Genomic DNA, 17,610 nt, shown 5'->3' with positions numbered 1-17,610 from the left:
AATAAATATCCTTCAGATAAGACTGCCCAAATTTTATTGAGCTAATAATTATCAAATCAAGCTACATAACTTTTCCATCTTCTAAATACTTCCTCACACTCATCTCCAACTTACTTTGACCATCTAAAACTATCATTCTTGGGACGGGAGAGGCTTAGATAACTCTCATTTGTCCCCAAACCTTCTTATCTGCCTTTCCTATTTTCCCTCAACCTTAATTTACCTTTCCAAATCTTTCAAACCCATTACTCAGTCTTTGTCCAATCTTATCCGTTTTTTTTAAGAAGCCAGGTTGGAGGCTTCTTGACCCCTACCGTCCTCTTATTGCTGCCCTTACCCTTTCCTTCCCTTCTGACAGGTGGGCTAAGGTGAAATTCTTTTCTCCTTCTCTAAACTAAGGGCGGGGAGGAGTAAGGAATTCAGACTGTCGGTTTTCGAACCTCCTTACTCAAAAAAGAACCTTGAATAAGACATTGAATAGGCCTTCAGCCCCCCTCCCAAGGCTTCTATAGATAAGCATTAATTCTAATAATTCTAATAAGGTTCTCACCCAGAAACTCCGAGAACTCACAATAGGTTTGAACTGCAACCAATTGACTTACAGGTAGAAATTCAGCAGGCCTTCTAAAATTATACAAAAAGATTTTACAGAACATTTTTCAAAAGTATTTTCCCTTCTTAAAGCAAAATAACCTTTAAACATTTGGATTCATTCACAAATTAGTCCATAAACCTCCAAATTAACATACATAAATACATCTTTAGATGATACAGGCTTGAAAATCATACCCCTATATTTTTCAAGGTATTATAACAACTCAATTCTTTGTTATTACAGAATTTCTAGATATCACAAAATCTTTAGTCAAAAAGATGTTGTAATGGACCCAATTAAATTAGCTTTTATTACAATAACAAAGTTTACCAGGACTTTTAAAGACTTTGTCTATAGGAATCCCTCTACTCTGAAAACTTTCACAAGATTGAATATCTAAACGTCCTCGGTTCAGTTAACAACCTCAATTTCTTAATTAAGTACAATTCTTAATCTAACAACATCCAGATAATACGAGAAATTATTCTCTAACAGCACAAGCAATTATCATGTATTTAAAACTTGAAACAGATTCCAATTAATTACCAATCTAGTGATCATAACTGAGTTGGATAAGCAAATCAAATCTGATTCATAACCACTAGTGGTAACATTTTAATTTCTAAGGCCCAATACTCTCTGCATTGAAAAAGAAAAAGCTTACTGTTTATAAAACCAAATTGTAACAAAATAGTTGATTTATAACAAGAACAATTTCAACTGAACTTCCAGACAAAACTTGGAGGTAATAAATTCTTAGGTTACAGCAATTGTCCAACTTCTTAACAAAATATTTTTATATTATATGTAAGAAATGGGAGGAGGAGTTTTGTTTTTCTCTTGGATGGAGCTTAAGTATGTGTGGGACAACAGACCACTGGCTCAAAATAAAAAAACAGAGGTGTCTCGGTTTTCCAAAGGTAGAAACAAAACAGAAGCTTTATTGGATCAAGTCTCGTGAGAGTTGGGCATCTCCCACTACCAAGGTGGAGATGGTAGTGAAGAGAGGCAAGGGGGAGAAGGCAGGCAAGGGGATATATAACCTTGTACAAACAATTCTAAGAAATCCCACCCCCAGAGGCTGGACCCCTGTCCCTATTTGCTGGGACAGGTGGCCTCACAATCTATCCCAGAATAAGTTTACCCAATACTAGCATAGAAACTACAGAGTTACCTTATAGGGAAATTTCAATGTTAAGATAATGGCATGGGAGTAGGCTAGGGGTGAGGGAGAGGGGGAGACCACCTGATTTCCCCGAAATCATATGATTTACAGGAAAATGAAACTTAGGCCTAGTGAGGTCTACATCCTAAGTAAATTTGTACTATTTGAGTATTACCTTGCCTGATTTATTCATAGGGAAGCTTTCACAATCTTGTATCCCACACACTGGGAACCCTGAGGGTCTTCCCCTCCCCATTTAATTTTTTTTCTTTTTTTTTTTTAATTTGATAAACTCAAACTTACAGTCCTGCCTCACTCAAATCAAACCCAGCTGCCAAGTCACGTGTCATCATTTCCCTGGTTGAATGTACTTATATCAAAAACACTCAGCCACACTCCCAACACAACCAAGAATACTGCTGGAATGGACTGCTCTTCAGTCATAAGTTTAGTCTGTAATTGGTTTGCACTGTCATAAATTCCCCCTTCCTTCTGTATTGGTTTCTTCGTATTCCCAACTTGGCCAGGATTAGGAAACCAAAAAGGACGCCATGTCCTCTGGAGCTCTGAGGCTTTGCACACAAACTTCTCTGCTCCTTTGACCCCTTCCTTCCTTTGGTAATCAAATCATACACCAGAAAAAAAGGCAGTGGCTAGAACACAAAACCCAATGTTAATGGCATATGGTCTACCTGACATGAAACAAATTAATACAGGCAATAAGTCTCAGGACACAATATGTTTCCCCACTAGTCGGAGCTCCATTCTCACAGGACATCACAGTCAGCTGATCTAGGCTGGGACAAGGACCTTTGGCACATGCACAGATACCCTGATGAGCAGAATGGCTTGGATTCAGGTCACAGCCAAAGGCTCTGGGTCCTCAAGCCTGTCCTTCAGTGATAAAGAAGCTCCTTCTGTCTTTTAAGCTCCTTGAGTGCTGACCAAGACTTCCCCTAGGTTTGGGCTCCTGGACTTTCTCCATCATTGGCCACTATTCATACACTGCAGGTGATTAAATGTTCTTGCTGTTCTTCAGCAGTTGTTGTCATGTCAGACTCTTCATGACCCCATTTAGGGTTTTCCTGGAAGAGATACTCAAGGGGTTTGCCCTTTGCTTCTCCAGCTCCTTCTCCTCCTGAGAAAACTGTACTTAGGCAGGGGGAAGTGACTTGCCCAGGGTCACACAGCTAGTAGGTGTCTGAGGCCAGATTGGAATTCAGGAGGATGAGTCTTCCTGTCTTCAGGCCAGGTGCACTATCCACTGTACCACCTAAGTGCCCCCCATTTACTGATGAATAAATGCATGTACCCAAAAGGTGAACTTCATAATGCTAATTGGTGCAAGTCACAGGATTTATGGCCCTGGTTAACAATGGTCACTATCTTCTCTCCAAGGACAGACCATAATACAAGAAGGTTTTGCAGGATTTGAACTGGGTATCCTGACTCAGCTTCCAAGCTGCCTCCCTTTGTCCTTCCAGTTCCCCTCACCATCTATGTGTGCATGTGTGTGTGTGTGTGTGTGTGTGTGTGTGTGTGTGTGTGTGTTGGGGCAGAGGCAGTGAGGAAAGGTGGGGTTTTCTGCCTCTCCCAGGATCTCGATCTCATTTTCTGGCTAGACACTTTCATTTAGTAAGCAGAGCCATGTAGAAAGGATTGGTCCAATACACTTGCATGGCATCCTTACATACAACCAGTGTTGCCTCTACTTTCTGGGGGTACTGTATGTCTGCTTCAGTACGGGGTGGGCCAAAAGCTTATCAGATTGTAACTCTGGTGGCAATGTGAGCAGCCTTCCCTGACAATGAGGACAGCCAAATGGTCAACCCTGGTACCATATGTCTTCCCTCAAAGGGCACCATAACCCATACACCTAACAACTGGGCTGCCACGCCAGCAGTGCCCATGGTAGGTCATCCTCCCTCAGATCAGGTGCTCTCCAGTAAATTAAAACTTTCTTACAAGGAAAGGAGGATGTCTCCCCCTTCCAGAACCCTGCTTGGTGACCCCCTTGTCTTTTGTTTATCATCCACCCTTAGCAGGTGGCCCCTACTTGCCAATAGATGAAGCCAATGCCTGCAGTTCTGGGGAGTCTACATCACCTCTCCCTGCATCCCCAATGCTGTTTACTCCTAACTTCAACCCAGCCACTATTATGGTCCCTAGGCTTGACCTTGCTCCTTCTTCTCTTCCCATCAGAATCCTCTTCATGAACTGTGCGGCTAATGAGTAGGAGCCTTGCCTAGATCCCAATAGAAAAAGACTTCCCTGCCACCTGGGCACAGTAGGCCAGAAGGCCCAGCCTGGCCCTGGTCTGTGGCTCATGAATCTAAGGAGCAGAATGGAGGGAGGGCTCCCTGTGGCTGAAGCCTGTGGTTCAGGCCCTGGCCCTTCTTCTCTTCAGGGAGGGCAGGGAGCACTGCTGATTAAGGCATGGCTTCCAGAAGACCTAGTATATTAGGAGGGCAGAGTTTATAATTTCAAAGAGGATCATATATATGTCTGAAAGGTTCGGAACTGCTGGATATAAGAAATTCTCAAGATAAGAGGCAGAAGAATCAAAGCATATATTTAGGCTCCACAGTAACCAACCCATGAACCAGCATCCCCATTTTGACATATTGATCAAAAGCTTCCAGGCCCAATAAGTACGCCACACAAGAGTAACCAGGAGGCCACAGAGAAGCATGATGGTGTAAAGCAAAATCATGCTTCCCCCTCTATGGTAAAAAGATTACCCACTGGCCTCAAGTCCTTGTTCAGCTTCCTCCTGTAGGTCAGCTCTGCTACTGGCAGCTCCTGCTTCAGCTTCGGCTCTGGCTGTAGCTGTAGCAGCCTCCGGCTCCAATGGAAGCTGTTTTTAACCATCTGGCTTCTGCGGGGGGGGAGTAAGGTACACCGGGGAAAGCACAGGTTCTTTCAATCTGCTCAAGCAAGGTGAAGGGATTGACCAGGAAAGCACAGGTTCTTTCGATCAGCTTAAGCAAGGGAAGCAAGGTGAAGGGGCCGACAAGCTTACTCCAATTCGACATACAAACAGCATTCAGTTCAGGGGAAAAAGCCAAACTAGTCAAGGGCACTTGTTGACTAAGTGCTAAGGAGCCCATTTTTGGTTACCAACACACCTAGTCACAGCCTCAGTCAATACTAATGGATTTAAAAGGAGTTCCCAACTTCTGAGGCATGGCCTGAGACCCTCCACCCTGAATTCAAGTCATGAAACAGTGCCACACTTCTGAAGATGATCAGGGCAGCTGCCTCAGGGATCTAAGAGGGGAAATGAGACAGTGATCCAGTCCTCACAGCTGCCAGCACCCCCAAGGCTCAGCTTCAGTCAGTGGCTCAGGAAATAAAGGGAGGTACCTGGGGTCTACCTTGGCTTGTTACTGATCCAGCTGGTTCAGTCAGATTCTGCCAGGAAGGGACAGTTCCAGGAGTCATTACAGGCAGCTTGATTAGTGCATGGCATAGCACTGCCACCTGATGGGTAGGCTGCTCTGGTCTGCAGGCAGGTGGGGCACAGCAGCAGCAAAACCTAAATGGGGACAAGGAAAAGGAAGGGAAGGGTTGGGGCAGAGCCCAGGTGCATCCCATATCGGGGTTTGATGAGACCTGTAGGACAAAGGAGAAGCTCTCTGGGCATCAAATGAGAGGGGCAGACAGTCCAACAGGCCAGAACAGTTGGTAAATGCTGCACCCACCAGGGATTTGAGGGGATGTTTATAGTTTCTCTGGGGTGACGCCCTCATGATGTGGACACATAAGGCATTGGATGAAGCCCTCATGATGCGGACAGAAATGGCATTCTCAGTCAGCCTTGAAGGGAAGATGGGGAATTCCCTCCTGTCTCCAAAGTCCGCTGACTGCTACTCTCTGGTCACCCCCTGCCAATCTCTTTCCTTCTTTAATTCTGGGAAGAATACTCAACACTAATATTTCCCAACTCTTACCATCCATTTTTTCCAATATGTGGTCAAATTGATATGGGGTCTTGTAGTAGCAATTTAGATTTGAAGATCTTTCCCACCCACTAATAGGCCATGTGACTTGCTTACATCACAGGAAGCCTAAGTCACATGTGGTGGGAGGAGCTTCCTAAGAGGAAAAGGAAGTTATATCACAGGAAATGCTGAGAGAGAGAGAGAGAGAGAGAGAGCAGTTAAGGCTGTTAATGGCTGCTAATGGCCACTGTCATGATAGTTACAGCTGAACAGACTGTGACCTAGCTGTACTGTATTTGTTTTTGGGAAGATCCTAGCAGGGGGTAAGAGAGGTTTTAGGATGGCAAGGCTTTATGTTGTGATATTGTGTACTGAATGTTTTACTGCTCTGATAGATTGGGTAAATGGCTTGAGGGATCTGGTTCTCTGGTGTCTGAATAAATGGTTTACTTCTTCTCCCTTCTACATGGAGAGTCTCGTATACTTCGTGATACAGAACCACATAGGCATTTTGAGAGTTATCATCTACATTGTTATCATTGCCGTACTGATACAGGTCTGTATTTCTTTAATCTGAGTTGGGGTTTGGCCAATTTCCTATTCGACCTGAAGGTGTGACAAACTTGAATACAAGTATCTTGGAAGGTCTGTAGGGGTGGTTTCTACTTCCCTATTCCTTCTAATATTAAGCTCCTTTTCTCAGTACATTTTATATAGCTCATTGGTTGGAATACCATCTGTTTTTGCAACATCTATCCCTGCTCTCAGTAGAGCAGTAAACAATTCTTTTATTGTCACTCTATTCTGACTTTGACTCCATTGGCTATTTACTCTTCTCTCTTGAGGAAATTTGTCTTTCCCTCGTTTCCCTAAGTCACTTAACCGTGAAATCTTATCCAGCACCTCTGAAAGAGAGTGCCCTACTTCCCCAATTAGAAAAGTCAGAACTAGGTGCTTATAAGCAGGAGGAGCCATGTTCGCTATGATATTTCTACGAGAAACTGCCCAGGGAGTACCATAATAAGCTTTGGGGTCTCTAAACATTATTGCTTTCTTCCTTACCTCCTCCTCTGACTTTCTCATAGGTCCCTAAGCGAGTACCAGGGTCTGTCTCCACCAGGCCACATAAAACCAGCAGAGTGCTGCCTGTCCCATCCACGCGCAGCCGAAGGGAACAGATCACTTGCATCGTTGCCTCCTTGCATATGGTGATCCCTAAAAGCTTGCTGTACAGAAGGATTCTGACAAATGCCTAACACTGTCTGTAGATACTCCTCAGAAGCTTTCATCATTGATTCTCGCCATCCAAGACGCTAAGGATTCTCCCATTCTTTGGGTGAACTGACAAAATATCTGTGACCTCCTGCTGAGTAAAATCCTCAATTACTTCCCTAAACACTGTGTGGCCCCCCTGGTTCTCCTGGGCAAATTTCTGCCTTCCCATATGCCTCCTCATCTAACTTTGTTTCATTTTCCTCCCACGCATTGTCCTGGGAGTTTTTGGGGTAACTAGGCCCAGCTGTGCAAGGGTGCGGGACATTCCTTTTGTTAGTTTTTTGCTTCTTCTTAGATAAATGAAAAGCAGCTTGTTCTTCTACCACCTGAGACCCTCCAGCTTGTTCTTCTGAAGGAGAACCAGAACGAGGACAGAATGATTCCCATGCAAACCAGCCAACTCCCTTTCCATCTGAGCTTTCTCCTTCAGCAGATTGTTTCTGCTTTTACATATAAGATGATAACGTGTTAGCAAAGCCAGCCTCTCCTATACACTCCTGCCAGTACTTCCCCTGGTTTTATTGGTATTCCTTGCAAACATTTTTCTAAATCTCTGGGTTCTCTCTTCTGTAGCCTCAGTTCCCAGTTTTCACAGAACTCTGTGCTTTTATAGCCCATTATCTTGCTAGGGAGGAATAAGGTGAATCCTCCTATCCTGGGATATCCATTTCTCTCTCTAAAGCCTTTTTACCTTCAAATAGGTCCAATATTTCACAGTCCCATCCTCATTGCCAAATGTAATGCTAGTGCGATATTCACAGCACCTACAGAGGCTATGATTATGCTGCCATAGTTCTGAATCACAAAATATAACAGAATCTCTACATGGAACACAGAACCAAAACATTTATTCAAACACCAGAAAGCCAAACCGATCACAGCAACAAAGAAGTCTATACACAATAACAATGCAGGGGACACCACCATCCTCAAGCCTTCCCCCTGCTAGGGCCTTCCCACCAAGGAACACTCACAGCTAGCTGCCTGCTTCCTCTCTCTCTCTCTCAGCTCTAATGTCTCTGACCAACTTCCTCCCAGTTCTACACCACCTTTCGTGTTCCACCCTTCCCGTTCCACCTGTTCAGCAAGCTCCTCCCACCACAGGCTTCATATGACTCAAACTCATGTGACTTAAGCTTCCATGTGACTTAGGCAGGTCACATGGGCCTATTAATGGATGGGAAAGGTCTTCCCATTTACATTACCATTACATCCCAATAGGGATTACACTTTCAACGGGAAGACAGCACACCAAAGGAAGAGATTTTGGGCAAAAGACACTGGGACGTGGTCGCAAAATCGATGAGAACTTCCAAAGTAGTGCACCAAGGTGCAAATGTGCAAATGTGGCAATGTGTGAGCTGACCTTCTCCTTATGTAGGTGTTTGGAGTACATGAGCTCACTCCGTGGTGGGGAAGAGAGAACGTGGGAGGATGGGGAAGGAAAGAGATGTGCAAGAGCTTCTGATAAGAACAAGTTAGGGACTGAATAGGTATTATCAGTGAAAAAAAGCATGGCCTTCCTATAGTGATTGTGAGGGTTTAGATAAGGCTCCTTACAGATGGGGGAGACGGGTATGTTTGAAGTCAGTAGGAAAGGGACCAGCTGATAGAGAAAGTTTAAAAATGTGAGGAAACTGGGTTTGGGGAATGATTGAATGAGCTAACTGGTGGGGAGGATAGAATGGGGGTGGGGATCAAATGGCCATGTATGTAGTTCACCTTTGGAAAGACAAGGTTCCCATTTTCTTGGAGAACAGAGGAAAGAAGGCACTGTAAGATCCCATGAAGAGGTTCTGAGAAGAAGAGGATGGTAGGAGTTATCAAGTACCTCCAAATGAAATTATTCACTTCAGTTTCCATTTGAACTAGGAGGATTCTGAAGATCTGCTGGGAGGATAAGGTACCAGACACTGAGGTCCATTCTTAAGCCAAACTGCCAAGCATTCAAACTCTGCTTCAGAGAGCACAACTCTGGTGGGCTCATCATGTTGTTCAAATGCTAAACATATGCTTGCCAAAAGGACTATTTTATGGAGAACTCTCACAGGGCAAACTTTCACATGGTGGTCAGAAGAGGTCATACAAGGACACTCTAGAGGTCTCTCTGAAGAACTTTGGAACTGATTGTGTGACATGGCAGACAATGTCTCAGTGCAGTGTGCCCTCATCAGAGAAGGTGTGCTCTATGAGGAAGGCAAAATTGAAACAGCTCAAAGGAAATGCAGGATGCACAAATTTAGAGAATCCACCCCAAATGATCACATGGACTATTTGTGTGCAACCTGTAGTAGAGCATTTCAAGCTCATATTGGTCTGATCAGCCAAAGTCAGCATAGTAGCAATTTAGATTTGAAGATTTTTCCCACCCATTAATAGGCCATGTGACCTGCTTATGTCACCAGAAGACTAAGTCACATGGGGTAAGAGGAACTTCCTGACAGGAAAAGGAAGTTATATCACAGGAAAGAGAGAGAGAGAGAGAGAGAGAGAGAGAGAGAGAGAGAGAGAGAGAGGAGAAACAGGAGAGAGAGACAGAGACAGACAGAGAGAGACAGAGACAGAGAGACAGAGAGAGATGTTATGGCTGTTAATGGCCATTGTGACAGAACCAAACAGACTGTGACTTAGCTGTACCGTGAGATTGTTTTGGGAAGACCCCAGCAAGGAGTCAGAGAGGTTTTGGGATGGTAAGGCTCCATGTTGTGAAATTGTATATTGAAGGTTTTACTGCTCTGATACATTGGGTAAACGGCTTGTGAGATATGGTTCTCTAGTGTCTGAATAAATAGTTTACTTCCTCTACCTTCTATGTGGAGAGTCTGGTATACTTTGTGATACAGAACCACATAGGTGTTTTAACAATTATCATCTACATTGTTATTATTGCCTTACTGATACAGTCAGACACATTGAAACTTGATTCTAGCTTAAGTCATTTTGGTCATCTTCAGAACAAAAGACAACAACCAACCAACCAATCAAGTGCCTCTTAAATGCCAGGCCCTGTACTTAGTAGGGGTCATGCAAAAAGAAGCAAACAGCAGTGTCTGCCTTCAAAGAGTTCACAGTCTAAAAGGGGAGACAAAAAGCACAGTTACGTACAAACAAGCTATAGACAAGTCATTGGGATATAATTAAGAGAATGAAGGCACTAGAATGAAGTAGACCTGGAAAAAATAGAAGGTAGGACTTTGGTTGAGACTTCAAGGACCCCAGGAGGCCTAAATAAGGAGGCAAAGAATTCCAGCCATTCTGGAGAGATAGAGAAAATGCCCAGAGCCTGGCCTATAAAGGCGACCAGTATCACTGGATCAGAGGGGGTGGCAGGAAAAAGGTGTAAGAAGACTGCAAAAGTAAGTGATGTCTAGGTCATGATGGGCTTTCAAAGCAAAATAAAAAGCAATATATTCAGTTGAGAATGTTTGGGTAGTCAGTGGTCAATAAGCACTTATTAAGGACCTTCTATATACCATGCACTGTGTTAAGGCCTAGAGATTCAAACAATAAAGAATGAAGACTGTCCTGTCCCTGTCCTGTTTACACTTTCAAGGAGAAGACAACACACCAGAGGAAGAGATTTGGGGCAAAAGACTGGAGACATTGGGACATGGTGGCAAAGTCCATGAGGAGTTCCAAAGTAGTGTAGCCAGGTACAAATGCTGGAGATTTGTGAGCTGATCCTCTCCTTATGTGGAGGGTTGGAAGTACCTGACCTTACTTCGTGGTGGGGAAGAGAGAATATGGGAGGATGGGTAAGGAAAGAGATGTGTAAAGCTTCTGATAAGAACAACTTAGGGATTCCAGGGATGAATTATCAAGCAATAAAAGCATGGCCTTCCTATAGTGGTTGTTCACACTATGACTGAATACAATGCAAAGAAGAGTCATGACTCAGAACACCCAGTGAAAAGGAAAATTTTTTAAATTCTTGGGGATTTAAAGAATCAGGAAAAGACTAATAAATTCTTTAATTGCTCTGAAGTTCAATGATAGAAAAAAAGGAAGCTAAAAGTAAAATATAGATTATAAATACAAGATAATTAAGACATTTCAAATAAAATCAAAATAGCAAAAAAGTGAAAAGAATGTTTTATCTACATGAAAGAGAATTGCTCTAAAATTATATGACTTCTGAAAAAGTGACTCATACCATTCTGCTAGAAATGGAAGAACAGGAAATAGAAGATCATTAAATGTCAAGTCCATTGGCTAAAAACGTTCTGCATGTAGCAGCTTTGAAAAATTGATGAGCCCTCCTAAGTATCAAAGGATTTGCAGATGTGGCCACTATCTTGTATGATATCCATCAGTCGGCCTCTGGACTCATTCTTTTGATTCCTGATCGCTAACAATCTAGCAGCATGTAGAAGTAAATTATTTTTCAGAAATAAAGTGTGAATGTCTTTCTTGTGCATCAACTCAATCTTCAACCACAGCCCATAATATATATTATCTTTTTAATTGCAACTTGACTCTAGCATAGTGATGTCATTTTGGTCCTTTTTGAGAACGCAGGACAACAACCAACCAACCTTTTTAATAGAGGCAGGAACCCTCCTTTCCCCACATAGTTACTCTTTTTTCTCTATAATTAAGACTTAAAATGAATGTATTCCATGAACAATTGCAAGCAATTGTAAAGCAATGGAAGCTGATGTTTTTGCCCATGACACATCATACCCAATGTCATCTCAACCCCTCAGCATAGGAGTAGAGAATACTTCTTTACTTGGCTGGAACCAGTCTTATTTCACTCAGTTGAGGTCAGCTTGTGATAATCTCTCTTTAGAATCCTTTTCATGCTTTCATCTAGTTAAGAATTATTTTCTGACTCTAAGGAAATTCACAAGATCATTCCTTTTGCTTTGTTCTCTCCTCAGTGATCATTGTTCAATTTCCTCCCCAAGAATGCACAGTACTTGCCAACTCCTCACAAACCATTCATAGAATTTTCTTAATATGTCACTTAGGACACTTCTGGTGGGGAGGAATTTCTCATGATATGTCACTGACAGAACACATATCTTCTCTCTAATTTGATTGGGGGGATCATTGTCTAGTTAAACATTGTTCCAGCTTTTATTACTCCAACATGATTCTCACTTCAAAAATGCTTCTCCCAATATTCCACTGGGCTCTTAATGACTGGTTTCAAAGTATTGACTCTGACACTCAAAAAGGTTATATGAGTTTTAGGCAAATCCCTTCTCTGCTTCAACTCCTTCCTTTTAGTTGATGAGGGTTGAACTAGAAGAATTTTGTAGTCTTGGCTCTAAAACAAGTGACTTTTGATGGTTTAGGAGTTGGTGACATTCAAGAATGTGGTTGTGGACTTAGCTGAGGAGAAGTGGTGCTTCTTGGACCATTCTCAAAAGAGCTGTACAAAGAGGTCATGTTGGAGAATGTCCAGAATCTGATGTCCCAGGGTAAGAACCATTTCCTCTCTTTTCTTGGTGTAAATTGTGAGGTCAAAATTTTCACAAGTGACAGAGAATGGACCTATGCTCTGTTGCATCACAGTTCCAGAAGCTGCATTGAGTGCACAGTCGTCTGTGTGGACCAACTCTCCATCCACTTTGGTCTTGGTTTTCAGCCTTTTCAACTTCAATAATTTACCATCAGTCAGGCAGCTGGAGCTAGAGAAGATTTGGGTTCATTCTCAGAGGAAGAAAGTGAAGTTAAAAAGCACTCTTACTTCAAAGAGAAATGTCAAGTGGTCACAAGCCCAAAAAGAGTTTTTGGGAGATTTTAAAAAGGACTTCAAAAATGAAATGAGAGACTCAGGAAAAATCAGGGGAAAACGAGAGCAATCTAAGGAAATCAAAAATTATGAAAAGAAAGACAGGCAATTAGAAAAGGAGATCTAAAAGCTTGAGAAAGAAAATAACTTCTCGGTTGCATTGGCTTTGTGCAAAACCTTTTCAATTTAATGTAATCAAAATCATCTATTTTGCATTTTATAATGTTCTCTATCTCTTGTTTGGTCATAAATTCTTCCCTTCCCCATAGATCTGACAGTTAAACTATCCCTTGCTCTCCTAGTTTGCTAATAGGATCAGCCATTATAGCTAATCATGTATCCATTTTTACTTTATTTTGGTGTAGGGAAGAAGATATTGGTCTATGCCTAGTTTCTGCCATACTGTTTTCCAGTTTTCCCAGCAGTTTTTGTTAAATAGTAAGTTCTTTTCCTGAAAGCTGGAGTCTTTGGATTTATCAAACACTAGATTACTATAGTAATTGACTATTGTGTCTTGCATGCCTGACCTATTCCTCTGATCCACCACTCTATTTCTATTTAGATTGCATTAAATTGAAAAGTTTTTGCATAATCAAAGCCAATACAACTAAGATTGGAAGGGAAGCACAAAGCTGGGAACCAATTTTTGTTTGTTTGGTTTTGTTTTTTGGCAGGGCAATTGGGGTTAAGTAACTTCCCCAAGGTCACACTGCTAGTACATGTATCAAGTGTCTGAGGCCGGATTTAAACTCAGGTCTTCCTGACTCCAGGGCTGGTACTCTACTAACTGTGCCACCTAGCTGCCCCCTGGGAACCAATTTTTACAGCCAGTGTCTCTAATAAAGGTGTCATTTCTAAATTGAGTCAAATTTATAAGAATACAAATCATTCCCCAATGGTCAAAAGATATGAACAGATAGTTTTCAGGTGAATAAATTAAAGCTATTGATAAATATAGGAAAAATGCTCTTAATCACTATTGATTAGAGAAATGCAAATCAAAACAACTCTGAGGCACCACATCACATCTATCAGATTATCTAACATGAAAAAACAGGAAAATACTAAATGTTGGAGAAGATGTGGGAAAATTGAACACTAATGCATTGTTGGTGGAGTTGTGAACTCATCTAACCACTCTGGAAAGCAATTTGGAACTTGGCCCAAAGAGCTATAAAACTTAAAACTCTTTGATCCAGCAATATTGCACCAAATCTGCACCCTAAATAGATGATAAAAATAAGGAAGGAGGGAGGGAGGGAGGGAGGGAAGAGCAGAAAATTGATAACTCAAGAACTTATAGAAGTGAATGTTGAAAACAAAAAATAAATATTTTTTTGAAAAGGAAAAAAAACTTCTTAAAAACTGCATTTGGGCAAGAGGAAGCTAATATTATAAGACCCTCAGAAGTACTGAAAACCAAAAGAAAGAAAAAGTAGAAGAGAATGTGAAATATCTCACTAGAAAGACAAAAGAGAATAGATCAAAGGGACACAATGTAAGAATAGTTATACTACCTCAAAGGTATGATCTAAAAAAAGAGTCTAGATACAATATTTCAAGACATTATTAAGGAAAATTGTCCTTAAGTTCTACAATAAGAAGCAAAGTAGAAATAGTAAAACATTCACCATTCATACCCTGAAAGACATCCCAAGATGAAAACTTACAGGAATATTATAGCCAAGTTTCAAAGCTCTCAAATTAAGGAGAAAATACTACAAACAACAAGAAAAACACAATGTAATACTTGTCAGCTGCAATCAAGATAACACAAGAACTAGCATTCTACGTTAAAAGATCATAGGATTTGGGACATTATATTTCATAGAGCAAGGGAGCTGGAGTTGTGACCCAAAATAACTTACTCAGCTAAGTGAATTAGAAAACCTGAATTAAAAAAAGACATTTAATGATGTATGAAAATATTAGTATGCTTAAGAATGTCATCATTACTTGGGTAGTTTGAAAGAAAAGCTTAAGCTTAGTGTAATATGATGGCTTGATTTGAAAAAAAATTAAATTGGGTGGGGAGAAGCAAAATGAAGCAATTCTCACATATAAATGAATCCTCTTGGAATCAAGTAGGAGTGGAAGGCTGGTAGTACTTGAACCTTATCCTCATTGGATTAACAGAAGAGGAAGTAGAATATCTAAATAATCCTACTGTAGAAACAAAATTGAACAGGCCCTAAATGAGCTTCCTAACAAAAAAGCATCAGGGCCAGATGGATTTGCAAGGGAATTCTTCCATATATTTAAAGGTCAGCTAATTCCAATATTAAATAAGTGATTTTGGAAAAAATAGGCAAAAAAAGATACTACCAAACTCCTTTTATTTATTTATTTTTGGAGGGGGGAAGGAGGGACAATTGGGGTTGAATGACTTGCCCAACGTCACACAGCAAATAAGTTTATCAGGTGTCTGAGGACAGATTTGAGCTCAGGTCCTCCTGACTCCAGGGCCACTGCTCTACTCACTGCACCACCTAGCTGCCCCAGCAAAACTCCTTTCATGAAACCAATATGGTATTGATGTTCAAATCAGGAAGAATAAAAAAGAGAAAGAAAATTACAGACCAACTTCACTAATGTATATGGATGCAAAAAGTCTAAATAAAATACTAGCTAGGAGATTGTAATGATATGTTACAAGGATTTGGTGTTGTAACCAATTGGAATTTATACCAGGAATGCAGGGATGCTTTAACCTAAGGAAAAATATTCATATAATTGAGCATATCAATAAAAAACCCATATGAATGTATTAATAATTGAAGAAAAAACTTTTGATCAAATACAACATTCATTTCTATTAAAATCCCTTGAAAGCATAATTACAAATGGATTTTTCTTAAATCAATAAACAGCAATTACCTGAAACCATCAGCCAGCACTATTTGTAGTGGAAATAAGCCAGAAGCCTTTCCAGAATGGTCAGGTGTGAAACAAAAATGCCCACCATCACCAGTATTATTAAATATTGTATTGGAGATCGTAGAATAGCAATAGGAGAAGAGTAAGAAATACAAGGAATCAGACAAAGGAATGAGGTAATAAAAACATCTCTATTTGCAGATGATATATGTGGAAAGACCCAAAGAGACAACTAAAAAGTTAGTTGAAACAATGAATAATTTTAGCAAAGTAGCAGGATGGAAAGTAAGCCCACATCAGTCATCAGCATCCATATATATCACCAACTAAAACCCTGCAAGGAGAGATAATAAGAGACACCCCAATTAAAGTAACTCTAGACAGTATTGAATTCATGTGAGTACATGTGCTACAAAAAAACCCAGGAACTATATGTGCATAAATATAAAGAAGTCCAACATTTTACACAAATAAAATCAGATTTAAATAGAGAGATATTAATTGTTCATTCATAGGCAGGGCCAATATAATAAGAATTAAAATTTGACCTAATTTATATTTTCTATGCCACCCCAAATAAATTACCAAAAAAAATTTCCTTATTTAGAAAAAAGTAAAAACAACTCATTCGGAAGAACAAAAGTACAAAACTATGAAAGGATCTAATGAAAAATAATGGTAAAAGAAGGAGGTTTATTAGAACCAGATCTTAAACTGTATTGTAAGGCAGTAATTATCGTAACTATGTGGTACTGGTTAAGAAATAGGTGGATCAATGGAACAGGGTAGACATTCAATTTACAGCAACAAATAAATAGAAGAACCTAGTATTTGATAAGGGTAAAGACTTTAGATGTTGGGATAAGAATTCATTATTTGGTAAAAAAAAAAATTGTTGTGAATACTGTAAAGAAGCATGGCAGAAATTGGACACAGACTAATATTTCACATGATTTTATAAAGATAAAGGAAAAATGGATATACGACCTAGATGTAAAGAGAGATATTACAAGAAAATTGAAGAATGTGGGATATGTTACTTATCAGAACTATGGATAAAAGAAAAATTTATGAATAAAGAAAAGATAGAGAACAGAATGAGGTGTGAAATAGATAATTCTGCTTAAAGTTTTTGTACAAGTAAGAGCAATGTAACCAAAATTAGAAGAAAAGCAGAAAACTGATGAAAAAAATTTTATATACAGTTTCTCAGATAAAGTACTCCTATCTCAAATATACAAAGATCTTTGTAAAATCTTTAAGAATACAAGTCATTCCCCAACTGATAAATGCAGTTTTCCAATGAAGAAATCCAAACAATTTCTAGTCATGTGAAAAAATGATCTAAATCATTATTGATTACAGAAATGCAAATTCAAACAGTCTTGATATATCATTTTATACCTATCAGATTGGCTAAAATAGTTGAAAGGGAAAATGACAAATGTTGGAGGGGCTGTGGAAAAATTTGGGACTCATCGTTAATGGAATTGTGAACTGATCCATCCATTTTGGAGAATAATCTGGAATTATGTCCAAAGACTTATCACACAGTGTCTAAGTGTCTACCCTTTGACCCAGCAATACCACCATTAGGTATCTTTCCCCAGCTGATTAAGGAAAAAAAACCCTTATATTCTAAAAAATATTATTTCACATTTCTTCTTGGTGGCAAGAATTGTAAGTTATGGGTATGCCAGTTAATTGGGGAATAGCTTAATAGGGATTGAGTACAACCCGAGTTAAATGGCCAATAGTGTCAGCAATGGTTGAGGATGGTCTCTAGAGAATTCTATGGGAGCGTTCAGCCCAACTCCCTAGGATTATGTCCTTATCACTAATCAATATGGCTCCATCAGCACTGAGTAGTTGAGATGCACCTTAGGTTACTGGCTTGTAAATAGACTTGAGGGCATTAAAAAGCCATTTAGTTACTCTCAGCACACAACAGGCTTTCTTCTGCCTTCTTACTGAGCCAAGAAACCAGCATCTCTCTAAGTTTTGCTTGCAC

Source organism: Trichosurus vulpecula, chromosome 2 (genome assembly GCF_011100635.1).
Source record: "Trichosurus vulpecula isolate mTriVul1 chromosome 2, mTriVul1.pri, whole genome shotgun sequence".
Taxonomy (NCBI): Eukaryota; Metazoa; Chordata; class Mammalia; order Diprotodontia; family Phalangeridae; genus Trichosurus; species Trichosurus vulpecula.
The sequence above is the reverse complement of the archived record's forward strand: the minus strand, read 5'-3'. Positions refer to the sequence as shown.